Consider the following 13,936-nt stretch of genomic DNA (forward strand, 5'->3'; position numbering starts at 1 on the left):
ACAGAGCCCGATGCGGGGCTTGAACTCACAGACCACGAGATCATGACCTGAGCCGAAGTCAGACGCTCAACCGACTGAGCCACCCAGGCACCCCTCCAATGTCCCTTTAGTACACGGTACTGAAAAAGCTTAACTATGTCAGCTGGAAAAGGAGAAATACTTACAAGGCCCATCTCCATCAGCCCAGAGCAGGCAAAAAGAGTGGACTGAGAGCTGAGAGGCAATAAGTTGATAAATGACACAGAGGGTATAAAATCCCATGGCCTGGTCCAAGCTTGACAGGTGGTGAGGTGGGGTTGGAGCGTGGGGCTCATGGTGAAGGCAGACAAAGGCAAGGAGTCAGACTATAAGAGTTGGAATGATAGAGTTATTTGCCTAGGACATGCCAGGCACTGTACTAGTAACTTTGTGTGTGTGTGTGTGTGTGTGTGTGTGTGTGTGTGTATGTGTGTGTGTGTGTTATCTCCACAATACTGGTAGGAGTTGATTGGTCCCAATTTACAGATGAGGAAACTGAGCCTCACTGAGGTAAGCTAAACTAGCCAGCCCAGGACACACAGTCAGCAGTGGAAAAGGAGATCCTTGAGCTCAGGTCTGTAGGACTCCAAAGCCTTTGCTCTTTGCAATATTCCAGCTACACAAGAGGCTAAGGAGTTTGGACCAGAGTAACTTAGTTTTGGGAGAATGGCGTACAGTTTCAGCCTCTGTTTTTCACTAAGCTGGGCCTGACATGAATGGATGGGTGAAGGTGGTGTGCCCGATCAATTCATCCATCAATAATTCGGGCCACAGGATTTGCCCAGCAACCAGGCCTCACGGCTCTGTGCCTCCCCAGCTGAGAGTCTGTGACCGGAAGTTGGACACTCCTGTCTCCCGCTAGGCTGAGCACTTGATTTAGTTTGTTCTAAGGCGGATCCGGCCATCTCTCTTCACACTCCAGAGTGGGAGGTTGTGAATGTGACCCAGGGAACTGAGGGTTTGACCCAAGTTCAGAAAGATCCTGTCAAGGCTTCTGGAGGGTTGGATTTCTGGCTTGGAGCAGACCTGTCTTGATATTGTCTGGAGACGGGGATGAGACAGTCTGCAGGTGGGTTCCCTGAGGCTTTATCTGCTGAAGCCTGCTGTAGGGGGTTACTTTCCCAATTTCTGAACTGACGTCAAGAAAGCAGCCTGTTGAGAGCCTGAGGTAGCTAAATGACCAAATATTTGTTCCAGAGACGGATGTAGTCCCTCTCTCTTGTTCACTTATTACTGTGTTCAGTCACCATGAATGGGTTTCAGATTTTCTGATTTTTTCCCTCATCTATGCCCACACACATATTCACTCACACTTACACACACTATCAAATATTTAAATATTTCCAGACCCCACAAGCAAAGAGTGTGAACGGATGCTAAAGTTGTTGTGAGAAAGGTTGAGGAACTATCCGTACGGTCTTAGAGTGTCACCTCACAGATTACCTGTTAGCTACAAAAGGTTTCCTTTACAATGGAGTGACAAAATGGGATGGGGTGGGACAATATGACAACAGGTGATGTGAGGTGTGGGACACATCATCTGGGTGGTCTTCTTGCCAAACATGTTTGACTCACATCTACTCATGAAAGAACCTCAGAAAATGTCAGAAAAGTACAGACTGTGGAAGGTTCTACAAGACAGGTAGCCTGGACTCTTCAAAAATGTTGGTGCCATGGGGGAAAAATTCTATGGGGGGATTGTTGCTGATGAAAGGAAACAAATGTAATGTACCATTCTTGATTGGTTCCTGGGTCACAACATTTTAAAAATGTTTCTTTATTTACTTATTTATTTATTTTGAGAGAGAGGGAGAGACAGAGCGTGAGCAGGGGACGGGCGGAGAGAGAGGAAGACACAGAATCCGAAGCAGGCTCCAGGCTCTGAGCTGTCAGCACAGAGCCCGACGGGGGGGCTCAGACTCACAAACCGCGAGATCATGACCTGAGCCGAAGTCAGACGCTCAACCGACTGAGCCACCCAGGCGCCCCTGGGTCACAACATTTTTAAAAAGCCTGGAAAGGAAAGTTTGAGATGAGTGGGAAAATTCAAACATGGATTGTTTAGGTGTGATGATTGTCTGTTGATTGTAAGACCTCACTAATCCAGGTGTGGTGCCCAGGTTAGCCCCATCAGCATCACCTGGGAACCTGGAAGAAATCTAGAATCTCAGCTCCACCCAGACTACTGGATCTCTACCTGATCCACATGCACATTTAGTCTGAAAAATGCCGGTGTAGGAGAAGCTCCTTATTCTTAGATGGTATATGTCTGCCCGAGGGCCCAAATAGTCCCATGTTCTTGATCCCTGTACGAGAATGGGCAGGAAAGCAGTAAAACTCTATAAATGTTTACTGTTCTCAATATCTTCCAAGGCCATGGGACCTTTACATGTATGTGATCCATAAATGTTTGTATATGAATGAGGGAATATACCATTCTCTTCAGGTAACCTTCACTTTCTCACCCCACAATCCCTCCGAGCTTGAGTTGAACGTCAGCTCTGTGTCAGGTTCCAGTATTGGGGAACCCCAAGGAACCCCTGTATCTCTGGCAGAGTAGAGCTGGCAGAAATGCCCCTGGGGTTTCACTAAGATGAAAGAAACACGGAGAAACACTTTTGGTGTTTCCATACCTCCTTGCCTTAGGGCTGGAATTCTCATTCAGGAAAATCTTTTTTTTAATGTTTATTTTTGAGAGAGAGAGAGAGAGAGAGAGAGAGAGAGGGAGAGAGACAGAGAGAATGAGCAGGGAGGTCCAGAGAGAGAGAGGGGGACAGAGGATCTGAAGCAGGGTCTGCCCTGGCAGCAGAGAGCCTGATGTGGGGCTCCAACCCATCAACCACGGGATCATGACCTGAGCTGAAGTTGGCCACTCAACCAACCGAACCACCCGGGTGCCCTGGAAAATCTTTTTGGAGGCCCAAATGGCTCATGTGGATTATTTTCAGCTCCATAATCCTAGAGAAATTTTCACGCGGGTCTATCAAGGGACATGCCCAGGGATTTCCAGCAGTGTTTGTTATTTTTCTTGGTAGCAGGAAGTTAGAGCAAACTTAGGTCTGTGTCACTGGGGAAGGATTGACAAAATGTGATGGATGTGTCTATGGAACGCTAGCCAGCAACAAGAAGCAATCTCAGAGCATGCTCAGCTGGGGTGACGCTGCCTCCTGGTTTGGTGGGGAGTCATGGTATATGCCCTTTGCCCTGGCCTAATTATTATTTATTAAAAAAATTAACATTTATTTAGTTTTGAGAGAGAGAGAGAGAGAGAGAGAGAGAGAGAGAGAGAATGTTTGAGCAGAGGAGAGGGGCAGGGGAAGAGAGACAGAATCTTAAGCAAGATCCATACTCAGCACAGAGCCCAGCACGGGGCTTGATCCCATAACCCTGCGATCGTGACCTGAGCTGAGATTTAAGAGTTGGACGCTCGACTAACTGAGCCACCAGACACCCCATTGTTTAAGCGATTTTGAGGGAGAGTGTTTTTAGGGGGACGGGCATGAGGGAATGCAGGAAATAAAAGGCTAAGTGAGGAGGAGGTCTCAGCCAGAGACTTCGTTCTCTGTGACCCCAAGGAGAGCTCTGGGGCATCACAGAATCGTTCCTGCCTTGACCTCTTGTACCCTGTATCTGTCCGTCACTGGCCAAAGTGTAAGAGTTGGAGGTGAGGTACCCTGACTAGTTGTCCCCCGTTTGACCAAGGGCAATTCTCCAGAGAAGGTGGCCATTGCCAGTGGCTTTCAGCCAACACTCCCAGCAGCTGGGGGATGGGCCACTATGTCTGTTATAGGGGATCTGGGTGGGGCACCAAATACATCCCTTATAATCTCCCTAATCTTCATCAACATGTAGAGATCTTTAAAACGTGGAGCTGAGTATGAAGAAATGTGCAACATGATTTCCATAAATCACAAGTCCTTATCACATAGCAACATTGCAAATCTAACAGGAATATTTGCATATTAAAGAATATACATCTGGGAATGCAAACTGGTGCAGCCACTCTGGAAAGCAGTAGGGAGGTTCCTCAAAAAATTAAAAATAGAACTACCCTACCACCCAGCAATTGCACTACTAGGAATTTATCCAAGGGGTATAGGTGTGCTGTTTTGAAGGGGCACATGCACCCCAATGTTTATAGCAGCGCTATCGACAATAGCCAAAGTATGGAAAGAGCCCAAATGTCCATTGAGGGATGATGAATGGATATATATACACAATGGAGTATTACTCAGCAATCAAAAAGAATGAAATCTTGCCATTTGCAACAACGTGGATGGAACTAGAGGGTATTACCCTAAGCGAAATTAGTCAGTCAGAAAAAGACCAATTTCTTGACTTCACTCACATGAAGACTTTAAGATACAAAACAGAGGAACATAAAGGAAGGGAAGCAAAAATAATATAAAAACAGGGAGGAGGACAAAACATAAGAGACTCTTAAATATGGAGAACAAACAGAGGGTTACTGGAGGGAGTGTGGGGGGGGGATGGGCTAAATGGGTAAGGAGCATTAAGGAATCTAATCCTGGAATCATTGTTGCATTATATGCTAACTAATTTGGATGTAAATTAAAAATAAATAAATAAATAATAAAAAAAAAACAAACCAAACCCTGGGTCTGAATAAATCCTAAAAAGAAAAGAAAAGAAAAGGAAAGAAAAGAAAAGAAAAGAAAAGAAGAAAAGAAAAGAAAAGAGTATACATCAAGCACATTAGAATGGTTCCCTAGAGAGGGGTGGGAATGAGAGTGGGAACTGGGGATTAAAACAACGACAACAGGGGTGCCTGGTTGGCTCAGTTGGAAAAGCATGCGACTCTTGATCTCGGGGTTGCGAGTTCAAGCCCCACGTTGGGTGTAGAGATTACCAAAAATAAATAAACTTTAAACAACAACAGCAACAACAAAACTTACATAAGTAAAATAAAACAGGGACTTTGCTGGACAGCAGTGAAGACAGTCTGCCATGAAGGAAGGAGTATGATGAACTCATCCCTCTACTTTGGAGATTCAAGAAAGAAAATACATGGGGCGCCTGCCTGGCTCAGTCGGGAGAGCATGTGCCTCTTGACCTCAGGGTCATGGGTCCAAGCCCCACGTTGGCCATGGAGCCTACTTAAAAAAGAAAGAAAAGACAAGATCTCTGAAGACTTGAAGCAAAGACTCATTTCAGAGTTCTCTTTCTTCTTTGTTGGGTTGGGGACAGAGGCTGGATTTGCAAAAGGAATGAAGTGCCCTTCAGACAGTGAGTCAGGGTTCTTTGGTTTGCAAGGGCTGAAAACCCAGCTGGAAACACTTTGGGCAACGATAGGAATGTTTGGCTCTTGAACAACAAGGAAGAGGTGAATAACTGAACCTGTGGACAGGACGTCAGGGACCGAGCTGGGCCTCAGTTTCGCTCCGAAACCAGGGCACCTGTGCTGCCAGGATTGTCTCTCGGCTCGTCTCTGCTCCCTGTCTTTATTCTCTTTCACAGCAAACCTGTGCGTTACAAATGGCATCTCCCATGAGCTAAGTTAACATGTTATGATTTGCCTTGGGAACCCAGAGGCTCCTGGGTTCATGAACCCTCTTGGTTCAGGGTGGTCATGATGTGCCGCCCCACTGTCAGAAGGCCTCTGGGGTGGGTGAGCCTTCCATTACATGGTGGGGGTTGGGAGGGTCAGTGAGGATTTCTGTAACCATGGGCCAAGCCATAGGATGTTGGAATGATGAGACATTAGAGTCCTAGCATGTTAGCATCACACTGTACTCAGGGTGAAAGTGTTATCGCCTTGGCATTGGTATTTTTCCCAGGGAAGCAACTGTCTGTATGGTTAGCATGGGAAGACCTTGACAATTCGCACCAGGGGAATGTGAGACCCCGAGAGCCCTGGCTGGCAAGTGCCAAAGAAACAGAAATAGCAAATCTGCTTTGTGGTAGACATGAACAGGAGGCAGAGAATGAGACAAACAGCAATGATGGAGGAAGGAGAGGAGCCAACGAAAGGACATGAGTATGCCAGGGCATGTGTATGCCAGGGATTTCCCCGTTGGGCTCCACACTGAGCGGTGCGGGGAGCTATCCATTGAGGAGAAAGAATTTTGGCATTAGAGGGTATCGTGAGGGCTCTGGCTGCCCAGTGGGAAATGGATTGGCCAGAACAAGGTAAGTAGACCAAAGGAGAGAGGGAAGCGGCTTTGGCTACTGTGGCCTCGTGGAGATGGGGAGCAGTGGGTGTGATTAAGATATACTTAGGAAATTTCTGATTTAGGATTCTATTTAGGAAACGGCATCAACAAGACTCCCTGATGGGGTGTAAGGGAGGAGGAGAAACTGAGTCCTACATTTCGGAACAGAGTCACTGGATGATAAAGGTGCTGAGATAAAGATGAACTGAGATGGGGGAGATTTGGGAGCCCGGGTGTCCTCTCTTGTCGTTACTGTTTCTTCCAGAGACAGATGCTCCCGTTGCGCTAGTGCCTTCTTCTGCCAGCAGAGGGCAGACTAGGCCAGTGAACGGACACAGCATAGGTGGTAGGAGGATATCCAGGACGGTCCCAGGGACGCTGACTCTGGAAAAGCCAATCATTGCCTGGCTTATGGAAAAGCAGTAGGTTTGCTCTCAGGCCTAAATCCAGCCTTTGACTTTGAGGCCAGTTCAGACACCGAAGTCTGGGGCTGTCCATGCCCAAAGCTGCTGGTCAATCCAGGCCACATTGTTTCTTCTAGGCCATTTCAACAGCTTCCTCATTCAACTCCTGGAGACCCCCCCTGTATCTTATCTCTTTGCTTGAAACCCTTCAATGGTCCCCCTGCCCTCAAGATAATCTCATGCTCCTTCCTCACCATGGTCTTCAAGGCCCTGAATGCACTGTCCCTGCCAAGATACTTAGCTCATCCATTATTGCTTTCCTCTTTTGCATTAAATTCTTTTCAGCCTCAGGTCCTTTGCATAAGCTGTTTCTCCTTTCCTGGTCTTCTCTCTTTTTGACTCTCTTGGCTAAGCTAGCTCCTTCTCATGAGTCTTAGCTTAAATGTTGCCTTAAATTAGTTTTTTTTTTTAATTTAAATTCATGTTAGTTAACATATAGTGCAGTATGGATTTCAGGAGTAGAATTTAGCGATTCATCACTTACACATAACACCCTGTGCTCATCCCAACAAGCGCCCTCCTTCATGCCCATCACCCATTTTGTCCATTCCCCCACCCACCGCCCCTCCAGCAACCCTCAGTTTGTTCTCTATATTTAAGTGTCTCTTATGGTTTGTCTCCCTCTCCGTTTTTATCTTATTTTATTTTTCTTTCCCTTCCCCTATATTCTTTTTTTTAAAATTCCATATATGAGTGAAATCATATATTTATCTTTATCATCCAGTGACTTGTTTCACTTAGCGTAATACAACACTTCCATCCATGTTGTCGCAAATGGCAAGATTTCATTCTTTTTGATCGCCGGGTAATATTCCATTGTATATATACACACCACATCTTCTTTACCCATTCATCAGTCGATAATGTTACCTTAAATTCTTTATCTCGGCATCTTAAAAAAATCCTCATAGCACATAACACTGCAGTGGGTAATGTGCTGTGTACCAGGGTAATTTGACATATCAGTTTGTGGTTTTGTCCCTCTTTTCTCCTCCCCTTTTTGTATTTCTTGCCTAGGGAAGGTTTGGTCATAGAGTTCAAAGCTGAAGCTGCCTCCAAGACGGTTTCCTCTCTGGCTTCCATTTTGTACACGTTTAAACATCATAGAACAGATACGGAAACTCAGCTCCCTAGGTCCAGTCCTGTTCACAGATGTGTCTTGTATGACCTTCACCTTCACGGGTTCAACAACTGTTTTCACTCTTGCCAAAGTTCAAAAATAGAGCAATTTGGGGGTGTCTAGGTGGCTCAGTCAGTGAAGCGTCTGACTCTTGATTTCAGCTCAGGTCATGATCTCATGGTTCATGAGACTGAGCCCCACATCCGGCTCTGTGCTGACAGCTCAAAGCCTGCCTGGGATTCCCTCTCTCCCTCTCTCTCTGCCCCTTCCCCACTCATGCTCGTGCTCTCTTTCTCTCTCTCAAAATAAATAAGTACACATTTTTTGAAAAAGCAATTTCAAAGCAAAAATTTGGATCTCTAGCTTCTCTTGAACACTTAGGGGATCTGGCAATCTCACGCTTGTATTTCCACTAATATATATTGAGTACCTACTGATGTCAGGCACCGTTCAAAGTGCTTTCTCCCCTGGAGCTGTTGTACAGGTAGGTACAAATATTCTTTTTCATGGCTAAAGAAGCAGGCACAGAGGGGTTAAGTGGCTTGCCTAAGAACTCACGGGCAGTAAACAGCAGCACCAGCATTTGAACCCAGGTAGCAAAGCTCTAGAATGTGGGCTCCTAACCGTTAGACCGCATGGCCTGATGGCAGTTTTGTGGGCTGAGCTGTGCTGCCCTCTCTAGGTAGAGCACGTGTTCTCTCGGTACCAAGCTTCACACTTTGGTTGCTGTTGTTAAGTGTTTGGTCTCCAGAGACTCTTGAGTTTGCCAATTCTTGTTGCAGAGAGAATGCTCCTTGCTTCTGAGGGCAGGGACGGTGGGAGACACAAAGGAGCTCTAGGAAGCTGTGAAGGAAGGTCGATGGAGGCTGGCGTGGGGTGGGGGGAGGGGATCCTCTTGCCCCCTTCTTGATAGTGCAGCGACAGGTGGCCAGGCTCTGTGGGGATGGATCCAGGCCCGGAGATGCCAGACTCCAGCAAGACTTTGAGGCCCCAGGCTTGGAAGCAGGCTTGGACTTTAGGGCTTGTTGAGGCTTTGCGCACAGCCGTCAGAGGCCTCCCGTGGTCCAGTGCCAGGGAGAGCCCCCTGGCTTCCCTTCTTGTCCTCAGGCGGGGAGTAGCCTTCAGTAAGGGCAGAGATTAAATTTCTCTCTAGTCCAGAAGGATGGAGGCAGTAGGGGTAGAAATTTATTTTTTTGTTTCTTAAAATAATTTTAATTTTTTTTTAAATTTTTTTTAATGTTTGTTTATTTTTGAGACAGAGAGAGACAGAGCATGAACAGGGGAGGGTCAGAGAGAGAGGGAGACACAGAATCCAAAATGGGCTCCAGGCTCTGAGCGGTCAGCCCTGAACCCGACGCGGGGCTCGAACTCACGGACCACGAGATCATGACCTGAGCTGAAGTCAGATGCTTAACCAATTGAGCCACCCAGGCGCCCCTTAATGTTTATTTTTGAGAGAGAGAGTGCGAGCAGGGGAGGGGCAGAGAGAGGGAGACGCAAAATTGGAAGCAGGCTCCAGGCTCTGAGCTGTCAGCACAGAGCCCGGCGTGGGGCTCAAACTCACAAGCTGTGGTATCATGATCTGAGCCGAAGTCAAAATGCTTAACCGACTGAGCCACCCAGGCACCCCATGTTTCTTTTTTTTTAAAGGGTAGAGACCCCTAATGTGGGGCTCAAACTTGCAATCCCGAGATCAAGATTCACATAGTGTCCCGACTGAGCCAGCCAGGCATCCTGAAATTGATTTGTTTTTTGAGAAAAGAAAGAAATGAGTATTTCTTGCACACCTGAGTCTGGGGGTTAAGGTTTCCATCTGATGTGACAGTCTGTAATTATTATTATTTTTTTTATTATTTCCGCTTTTATGAGGCTCTCTTTTTTGGTTTGTTTCTTGCATTAGACTGTGAGCCCCTCGAGGGCAGAATGACGGACAGTGTTCATCCGTGTTCACCCTGCACATCTACTGTCTAGAGAGCGCCAAGCATATGTGGATACTCAATTATCATCATGGTCATTGTCACGCACACGCATGGAGTGCTTGACATCTGTATATAGTAACCAACCCATTTGATCCTCACGCCATCCCAGGGGCAGGCATCTTCATTGCCCTCATTTACATGTGAGGAATCTGCAGTTCAGAAAGGCTAAATAACTTGCCCGAGGTCACACAGCCTGCGTCATGTCTAATAAGTATTCATGAATTAACGGATGAGGGACTGATTCCTGGTATGCTCTCGTCTCTCCTCCTGCATGGCTGTGTCCCACGGCGCCCGGGAGTACAAGGGTCAGACCCAGGCGGGAGTCCCTGAGGCAATGTCCTCCCCCTAGAACTGCCGATTGATTGTTTTCACTCACCTCTGGCCTCTCCTTCTGGCCTAGTCTCTCTTCGCCCCCAGCACCATACCTACACTTCAACATATTAACTACTCTTGGGTCTCCAGATTCTTTCAGCCTGTCTGTTTTGGCTCCAGCCCTTGCCTGTGCCAGGACCGTCCTTCCAATCCTGAGATTCCATTCTTCTAAAAGGAGAAGGCCGGAAGGGAGGCCAGGTCTTTGAACCACATCATTCTCTGGTAACACTAAAATGCTGGATTGCATCTGGTCTCCAGCAGCCTTCGGGCGGTGGTGGTGCTGAAGAAGGCCAGTATTCTCGTGCCCGTCTCTCTGGTGGGGATACAGGGTCCCAGAGAGAAGAAGGGACTTGGGAAAAGCAACAGGGGATCAGATTCAGGACTGTGCTAGAAATCTGGGCCATTGTCCTCCCAGCCCAGAGCCCTTTCCACGATGGGGCAGCAACTCTGGTGTTACACAGAGGACAGGCCTGACCGCCCCCCCCAAAGAGCTTCTCAATTCTGAGCTAAGAGTGCCTGAAGCTCCTCCAGTGGAGAGATCACTTTCTTTGGGGGGCCAAAGGGTGTCGAAGACGTTTTGGCCCCCAGGGAACCCCAGCGAATGATGAAAACCCCTGTGAGGAGTTCTACACTGAGATCATGTCAGCCTGTTCCCAGGAGGGTGATCTGGCTGACAGGCAGCCAAGGGTGAGATGCCGTGGGAAGGAGACCCTGACTGAGGGCTGGAGGAATGTGGGAAGCACCAAGGCAGGCAGAAAAATGGGTCAAGGGTGGGGGTGTCAGCCAAAGGACGGAATGGCTGTGAGAGCCTTCACCCTCAACTTGCTGTGTGATGTCAGGCAAGTCTCTTTCCTACTCGGAGCTCCGATCTGGGTCAGTGCTATGGAAAAGACTTGCTTCTGGTTTATCTTAAGGCTCTTGGTGTCAGGAAGTTGGGGCCCTAGGTCGTGGTTGCCTTGACGACAATCTCTGTGGAGATAGTGACCGAGGTGACTGTTGCCATGACTATGATTACAAGGTCCAAGAGCCAATGGACTGGCTATCAGTCCCGCCTCGACACAGGTCCCTCGCCGTCACCTCCTTCCATCACCCACTGAAGTTCAGTGTTTGTGGGGGGGGGGGCAGAGAAACTGACGCCCAAAGATGGCGTCAGGAGTCGGGGACCTGCCTTGTCATGCCTTCTCTTATCGTCACCCGCTGTGTAACCTTGGGCAAGTCTTTGCTTCTCTCTGGGCCTTTCTCCACATCCGGAAAATGAAGACGTTGCACAAGGCCCTTTTCACTCTAGATTCCTATCAGTTTGCCTTTAAATAAGAGACCAAGTTTTAAGCCAAAGGGTAGTTTCCAGGAATGATCGGAAAAGTATTAACAACTGTTTTGACTGGCCATCGCTCACGGACCCGTCCACACAGGCCTGGACTGCCCTGCAGTGGCAGGGGTTATCCCTTTAGTAGCTGTAAGTGGGGAGGTCTGGGGAGTCCCAGAGGAGGGTCCAGAGTGGCCAGTATGCTTGAGGGGTACCTGGAGGGCACTCGGGACAGGGGTTGTTAACAACAAGTAGGCAAATAGCTAAGTATTTTGACCACTGGGGTGGCCATAACTCTGCATACTGGCTGAGCGCGAGCCTCTGTTGTGTCTCTGATAGTGGCATTATAGGCACTGAGTAGCGAAGGATCAAGCCAAGCCCTCATCAAGATCTCTGAGAGGAGGATCCGTCCTTCTTCCTGGTCACTGCACCTTCGGACTAGGCTTTGCATAATCCCTAGAGAGTCAGACTTGCCAGCGTCTCAATTCCGGGATGACTGATGCCCAGACTAGTGGGGAGGGCACAGCAGGAGAGGCAGAGCAGGGGAGCCCAAGGAGGAAGCAGAGAGCTCAGGGGACGCCTGCTCCCCCTCTCCCAGGAGACTAGGCCCTGGGCAGAGGCCAGACCGTTGGCCCCCGGGATCTGCTCCTCTCCCCCCCGCCCCCAGTCCACTTGTCTCTCTCAGCAGGACTTTGCAAACAGCTTCTCCGGATGGACGGATGGACGCGGCTGCTGCCTCCTCCCTGCACGCTTTCTATTCCCAGCCCTGAGCCCCAGCCAGGGTTCCTCAGGAAAATTGGCTGAAAGAGACATTTTCCATGCTCTTGACTCCTCTGCTGGGTAGCCGTCCCTGCCTCCACTCTCTCTAGCCTCTTCTCCAGCTGGTCACCAGGACCCAGAAGGAGGGGAAATACTTACTTGGTCAACTGGTTGCCGCTCTGGGACCCTTTAATTTTGTATGTCATTTTATCTTCCTGGGCCTCAGTTTCTTAATCTGTGAAATGAGCTAGCTACCTTGGGAAGCAGGCTTGAGAGTCAGACTTTTTTTTTAAGATTTTATTTTTAAGAAATCCCTACACCCAATGTAGGGCTAGAACTCACAACCCTGAGATCAAGAGTTGCACGCTCCACCAACTGAGCCAGCCAGGCACTCCAGGAGTCAGACATTCTTGATTTATTCATTGGCTTAGCTGGTTACTAAACTGTGTGACTTTGGACAAGACACGTCCTGGGGCCTCAGTTTTCCCCATCTGTAAATGGTGTTGTCTCTTACTGTTGTGAGGGTAATAAAATAAGCTGAGCACTCTGCACATGGCAAGTGTTCAACGAATACCTATTTTTTTTTATTAATTGTTATTAGAGCCTACTAGAGGCCAGATGCTGTATTACATGCTTTACGTATCCGATTTCTTTCTTTTTTTTTTTTTTTTTTTATGTTTTATTTATTGTTAGGAGAGTGCAAGTGGGGGAGGGGCAGAGAGCGAGAGGGACAGAGGATCTGAAGCGGGCTCTGCGATGACAGCAGCGAGCCCTATGTGGGGCTTGAACCGTGGTATCATGACCTGAGCTGAAGTCGGACACTCAGCCACCCAGATGCCCCTATGTATCCGATTTCTAATCCATACAACACCTGTGCAAGGTGCTGTCACCCCCTTTGTAAAGTTGAGGGTCCAAAGGTTCAGAGAAGCTAAGTAACTTGTCCAAGGTCAGAGATGTCATATGGCTGAGCCAGAGGGATTCAAACTCAGATCTGGCTGATTCCAGACTTCCTCTTCTAACCAAGGCTCTGGTAACTGGAAGAAAGAACATCCCTCTGCCTCAGGCAGATAATAAAGAGCAGAATAGCTCTGGCTGAGATTTTTAATCCAGCCCTTACAAGCTGTAATTTCAAAGCTTCACTGGGGTTTTGGGCAGCTAAGGGGCACAATCACCAAGAGGAATACTGCTCAACTTGGTTATAATTAAGGAAATGCAAAGTAAGTAATGAGGCATCTTTGTTTCCAAACTTTCCTCATCCTGGCCCCAAGAAAATGTGAAACGAGAAAAAATTAGTAATACCTAATGTGGGTCATGGTATGGGGAATTGGGCACTGTTGGTCTGAATATAAAAAAAAGCAGTCCTTTTGGAATGCAATTTGGTAGTGCCTGTCAGAATGTAAAAGGTGCATGTTCTTTGACCTAGTAGATTTGCATTTGGTGATTTCTCCTATATGTGCAAAAATATTCACTGCCACCCTGTTTGTAAGGGCAGAACATTTACAGTAAACTAATGTCCTTCAGTGGGTGAACTATGTACATCCATATTGTGGAATATCTGGCACCCATGAAAAAAGAACAAGGTGAAAACAAACAAATAGACAGAAAGAATTGACACAACACAATTATAATTGGAGGTTCCGACATTGCTTTCTCAGCAACTGGTGAAGTGATAGGGATAAAATCAGTGAGTGTGTGGAACACTTGAACGACATTAGTAATTACCTTGACCTAACTGACATTTTAGA

This window comes from Panthera tigris, chromosome A3 (genome assembly GCF_018350195.1).
Source record: "Panthera tigris isolate Pti1 chromosome A3, P.tigris_Pti1_mat1.1, whole genome shotgun sequence".
Classification (NCBI taxonomy): domain Eukaryota; kingdom Metazoa; phylum Chordata; class Mammalia; order Carnivora; family Felidae; genus Panthera; species Panthera tigris.